Below are 6,644 nucleotides of genomic sequence, written 5' to 3'. Positions count from 1 at the left end.
TCAGGTCGACAAGGTAAGACATAGCCGACCGCCACCTCTTCAAGGTTAGGTTATGGCATTTCGTAATTAGCTCACAATGTTCCTTCTCCGTGATATCATCCACGGGGTAGCGAGGAGCCGTGATATCAGGCCGAACGAGTTCCATGGAAGCCACACTGCTTTTCCGCTGAGATGGTGGGGTGGCTTCGTGGGCAGTATCGAATGAAGGATTTTTGTGCTGCTGAGATGGTGGGATGGTAGCTCACTGACTGGTAAGTGCCTCTAGTTTCTTCTCTTGAAGGGCTAATCTTTCTTCGACCTTCTGCATCCGGTCTGCTGCCTCTTTCTTATTCCTACCTTGGCTTCTATAACCAGTGCTATCAGGAAACCCATGCTACCACTGAACGGAGCCTGATGTGCCTCATGTTCGTCCAGGGTGTTCAGGATTCCCGAGGGCGTGTGACAACTCGTACTTCTCTCTATCAGGATGGAACCTCCCTTCCTGCACTTCCTGGATTGCTTCCTAAATCTTTTTGACGGGTGTCTCAAGTTGAGCTTTCGTGAAGACACACTTCCCTGTTTCTGGGTCCAAAGTTCCCCCATGCCCGAAGAAACAAGTCCTTGCCCGTTCGGGCCAGTTCAATGTCGCTGGTTGGACCCCTTTATCAAGCAAGTCGTTCTCAGCTTTGTCCCACATAGGCCGGGCAACATTGTAGCCCCCTGACCCCATAACATGGTGATACTTCTTCTTTGCAGCATTTTGCTTATTTATCTGTGACCTTTTCTTAGCTTTCTCCGATATCTTGTATGCCACAAATGCGGGCCAGTGATCTTTTATCTTCTCATATTGACCGGTGAATTCTGGAGTCTCGTCTTTCTCGACAAACTGTTCGTTCAATCGTTTCTTCCAGTTCTTGAATTGTTCTGCCATCTTCTTAAGAGCCCACGCCTTGACTTGTCGCTGTATAACTGGGTTATTTGGATCCTCCTCTAGCGGTAGGCTGAAATTTGTCATGAGCAAGTTCCAAAGCTCATCTTTCTGTCTATCATCGACATAAGATACTTCAACGTCCTTCTTCTTATTCCATTCTTGGATGCTGACCGGGATGTTGTCCCTAACATCAACTCCACACTGATGTATAATTTGTCTTTGGTCCGCTTGGGAGCAATCGGTTGGGCATCTGGAGCGACTTCTTCGATCGTGAACCTTTAATTCTCGCCCAACCTTTTCTTCAGGCCTCATCTCCTTATAGAAGTTTGGCTCGATCCGGAGGGCTAAAAGAAGAAAGAAGCGTTAATATATGTACACACAAAACAATTAATGCATCTAGTCAACAGAGGCTTAATTAATATTATATACCTCACCGGACTTTGCAACAGTTAAGGCTCCAACACTGGCGGAGCCGTCATCTCCTCTCTCCTCCATTCGATCACCGGAGTCATCATCCTCTCTTCCCTCACCATCGGTGTCATTGAGAAATGACAAGGTGATATCATCACCTCCGTCACGGATTATACCCCCCAATATCTCTTCTTGTTCTAAGTCTTTGTCGTGTTCTATAGTGTCTCCAAATATTACAACATGGCAATATACAACCATGAGAGATGGATTAGTGGCAAACATAGACCTAATCACAACAAGGAATCATATGCATATGAGCAATGGATTAGTGGCAACCATCATGCGAAGTTCACAAGTTTTATAACAGTCAGTTTCAGACGATCATCAAGGACTCCTCCCCCCTTATGTCGAAGTTATACCCAAATCATGGGGGTTATGTTTTAACGCCCCCCTCTCATGTCGAAGTCAATGAACAACATGAAAATTTCTAAGTGATTGCTAAACGTTTATGCTTCATTTATATGAAGATCAATTAGCAAATATAGGGTTTAGGGTGGCAGAAAACAGAGGATACATTCGGGAGAGGATACTTTACGACGATATTTGTACAAGATGAATACAAGATTTATACACAAGATGAATACAAGATTTATACGCAAGATGAATACAAGGTGAATACATAACTCAACAAATGAACCAACCATCATCGTAAGAACAAAACTCAACATGAACAGCGGAGGGACGATCAGGGACCAACTCCATGGAGATGCAACACCACAACCTGTAATTCCACCAAGTGGAAAAAATTAGGCAAAACCCAAGTATGCCACTGGATAGAATGGAAGATTTTAGTTGAAATGGACCTAAATATCATGGCAAACTTGTAGCTAGATACCAATTTGAAAGCAAGTTTCAGACTTAGAGAAAAATAGCATGGCATTGTAGCTAGATACCAATTTGAAAGCAAGATTTGAACATGCTACAGAATTTCTACATGGCAACAAATGGCATGCATGAATGTGCATGTAACACATGGCAAAACATGTTTATTGAACTAATTCAAATGACTCCTAGATCAGTGGCAATCATCATGATCAAGTTTACAAGTATTAACATATTTTCAGACTTAGTGATATTTGCATAGTGGTAGAAAACAGATTCATGATGCAACCTTTGAGGCAAGTACAATATATGCTACAGTAGTCTTTCATGGCAACAAAGAGCATGGCAGGCATGTACTAATTACCCTCAACAAATCACCCTTACTGATCATGATCCAAAGATGCACAGATTTGTTGCAAACTTCAAGACAAAAGGCAAAGTACTAATACTGCCAGTTCCGGTCTTAGAGAAAAATAGCATGGCATGGCAGAAATGAATAGATAGCAAGTTTACAAGCTTGTAGCACTCACTACAGGTCCTAACATGGCGTGAACTAAAATCTACCAGCAATGTGACGTCAAAATGCTCTTACTTCATGTTCAAAGTTGCCCAAAAGATGCTTGCATTTAAACATACAAAGAAGACAAAATGAACTCTAATGCAAAAAAATTGTTCTTTGATTTGCAAAGGAGCTATATTCTCCCAAATTATTTTGCACCCACAAAAATTACTCCATCTATTTGACAGTACCCACAACCCATTCCACCAAAAATATTTGGTTCCATAGTTCAAATTTTTCAAATTTCATTCAGTTCAAATTTGGACCAGATTCAAAATCTATGGTCAAAGCCCAATTTAAATTGCTCCAAAAATTCCGAAACTTTGCTAGACTCTCTTTTGTGCATCAACACCTCACCACAAAAATTCTCATAAATTCCTAAAATTGCTAGAGCCCTCTGGCATTTCATCATACACTTGATGTGCACTGTCAAAAAATTCAGAACTAAAATGCTACAAAATACTGTGAGACTCTCTGATGTCTATAGATCACTTTTATGCAAAATTCCATCTTGTTCATTTGAAAAGTTTGGCCATAACATTCTACCCTGGCATCACTAAAGTTTGCGACAACATTAGTAAAGTTTGCCACAACTTTGCCATATAAGGTTAAAAGCTTGCCACAACATTACTAAATTTCATAACTTTGCCACAACTTGACATTACTGAAATTTGCCATATTGCTTCTACAGAAACTTGACAGAAACTTGTTCTCCCTAAGCCAAAAATTTGACAGAAACTTGACAGAAACAGAGGGGGGAAAGAGTGCTCGCCGAGGAGCACACGAAGGCTCGTTAAGGGACTAGTAGCAGCAGACGACAGTGGGATTGGGGAGGAGGGCCGGCGAGGAGGTCTGGCCGGCGATGAGGACGGGCGGCTCTCGGGGGCGCGGCGATGCTCGGGGAGGTCCGACTGTCGACGAGGAGTGAGCGGGCTCGGGGATAGCGTCGGGGTGGGGCTCGAGGACGGCGTCGAGGGCGGCAACGAGGAGCGGGCTCGGGGAGGTGACAACGAGGTCCGGCAGCCTGGCGGCGTCGAGGTGGTCGTCGGCGGCGTCGGGGGAAACTGTAGATGGCTTTTGGAAATTTACCTAAGTCCTGCCTATATAACCCACCCTTTAGTCCCGGTTACCTTTAGTCCCGGTTGGTGGCTCGGGCCGGGACTAAAGGGGGGCCTTTAGTCCTGGTTGGAGCCACCAACCGGGACTAAAGGGTTGGTCTTGGCACAGCGAGGGGCGGTGGGAGTTTAGTCCCACCTCGCCAAGCGAGAGGCGCTCGCAGCGGTTTATAAGCCCGCTTGCGGCTATCGTTGTAAGCTCCTCTCAATGCACAGACAGCTCATCGTCTGACCTATCCCCTCTCTGCCCTGTGGGTCCTACTGACAACAAAAATTCGTGCCCTACGGGCCTGCATCCTGGCCCAGTTGGGTTTCTAGTCGTATGCAGGCCGTGGTGTGTGAATTTTCCTTCCTAGTAGGCGGGCATTTATTTTATTTTATTTTTTGCATATGTTATGTCTATTTTTTGACCTTCTTCAAATCACATCCTAATTTCACCCGCATAGCATGTGCTAAAAACTTGAGAGGGTTATGGCAAAAACGGGATGCACTTTGTGTTCAAACTGGACAATCTATTTCGAAGTATCAGGATTTCGGACGAAAACTCATCTATTAGAAAGGGATATCATTTTTTTAAACATATTTTAACTCCATATTTTTTGTGCGTTCAATATGCACCATTCAAAGCATCATCAATTTTTAACCCTTTTGTGACTTCATTTGCTATTTTTCATGCATTTCATGATTTATTTTGAGCTAAATGACCCTGAAACTAAAAAGCACTACAAATGAACTCCGAAAAGGTTGAAACTTGGCATGGTATAATAATTTCACCCAGATAGCATGTGCTTAAAAGTTGAGAGGGTTACAGCGAAAACTAGATGCACTTTGTGTACAAACTGGACAATCTCTTTCGGAGTATCAGGGTTTTGGACGAAAACTCATCTATTACAAAGGGATTTCATTTTTATTAACTTATTTTAACTCAGACTTTGTGTGCGTTCAATATGCACCATTCAAAGCCACATCATAAATTTTCAACCCTTTTCTGACTTCATTTGCTATTTCCCATGCATTTAATGATTTATTTTGAGCCAAATGACCCTGAAATTGAAAAGCACTACAAATGAAGTCTGAAAAGGTTGAAGCTTGGCATGGTATCATAATTTCACCCAAATAGCATGTGCTAAAAGGTTGATAGGGTTACGAAAAAAACTGGATGCACTCCGTGTACAAATTGGACAATCTCTTTCGAAGTATCAGGGTTTTGGACGAAAACTCATCTATTACAAAGGGATTTCATTTGTGGAGCATAACTATGTCTTTCAACCCAGAAACAAAGGTGCAAAATATCCGGTTATCTTGTATATGTTGAATAGTTACTTGAACAATCGTACCATCTAATATGTTGTCTTCACTAGAGAGAAAGTCTTCACTTTTTCTTCGCGTGTGTCCCTTGCTTATTGTGCCGTAACCATGGATAATCTTCATCATTTAACAAGATCCTTGGGTCAGTCTTCACTTTGTAGGGAGGAATTTCATGAAACTTTTCATAATCTTCAGACATGTGTATCTTGTCCTCCACTCCCACTATGTTTCTTTTCCCTAAAAGAACTATGTGGCGCTTTGGCTCATCGTATGATGTATTCGCACTACTAGGGAAAACGTTATACATAGAACTTTAGCAGTAGCGCTTGTTAAAAAAGCCCGCTACTGCTAGACAGCGGTAGCGAGTGCAAAATAAGCGCGCTGCAGATGCATATATATCAGTAGCGCGTCTTAGCGAAAACTCGCTACTACTAAAATTCCAACCACTAAGCCGATGGGCTACACATAGTAGTAGCGATCTTTAAAAAACAGCACTACCGCTAATATTCTTATAGCAGCGTGTTTATGTGTAAAGCGCTACTACTAACGAAAATAAAATAAAATGAAAAACAAATAGAAAAGTAAATGAAAATGAAAGAAATAGAAAAAGGAGAAAGGAAAAATATAAAATGTAAAAAAAATAAACGAAAAAGGGAAAAAAGGATGAAGGAATAGCAGTAGCGCGTTTGCTAAAACGCGCTATAGCTAACTTAGCTATAGCGCGTTTTCCCGAACGCGCTACCGTTATTTTTGACTTAATGCAAAAACGGTTTCCCCCCGGCCACCACTTCTCCCTTAAATCCCCCGCCCCGCCACTTCGCCGCAGTCTCCCCCACTTCGCCGTCGCCCCCACTTCGCCACCGTCTCCTGCCGGCGTCGACGCCGCGCTCATCCTCACCGCCGCCGCCCGAGGCCGCCCAGCCTCACCGCCGCCGCCACCTCTCGGGCCGCCCTTGACCTCACCGTCGCCGCCCTCGACCTCACCGCCCCCGAGTCCGCCCAGGACCGCCGCCTCCCGATCCCGAGCCCGCCCTCGCCGCCCCTACCTCCGCCGTCGAGCACCTCCCCGCCATCGTCTCTCCCCTCTCTGTAAGCCCCCCACCCCTCCCCACCCCCTCTCTCTCTGCTTTTTCGTCCTCTGCCATGTTAATTAGAAGTAGTAGTAGATGTTAATTAGTACTAGGGTTCATACATAATGATTTTTAGTAGTAGTAGATGTTAATTAGTAGTAGTGATGGTACTAGTTAACTAGGGCAGTATGGTTAATAGTAGATGTTTTTTAGTTAGGGTAATAATAGATGTTAAGTAGTAGATAATGTAGATGTTAATTAGTTCAGTAGGGTTTAGTTTTTGAATTGAGTTTGTTTAACTAGATGTTAATTAGGGCAGTAGGGTTTAGTTTAGAGTAAAGTTTAGTTCAGTAGTTAACTAAATATAATCTATATTTGGTTTTTGAATT

Source organism: Aegilops tauschii, chromosome 7 (assembly GCF_002575655.3).
Source record: "Aegilops tauschii subsp. strangulata cultivar AL8/78 chromosome 7, Aet v6.0, whole genome shotgun sequence".
In the NCBI taxonomy this organism is placed as follows: Eukaryota; Viridiplantae; Streptophyta; class Magnoliopsida; order Poales; family Poaceae; genus Aegilops; species Aegilops tauschii.
Note: the sequence above shows the minus strand (reverse complement) of the source record.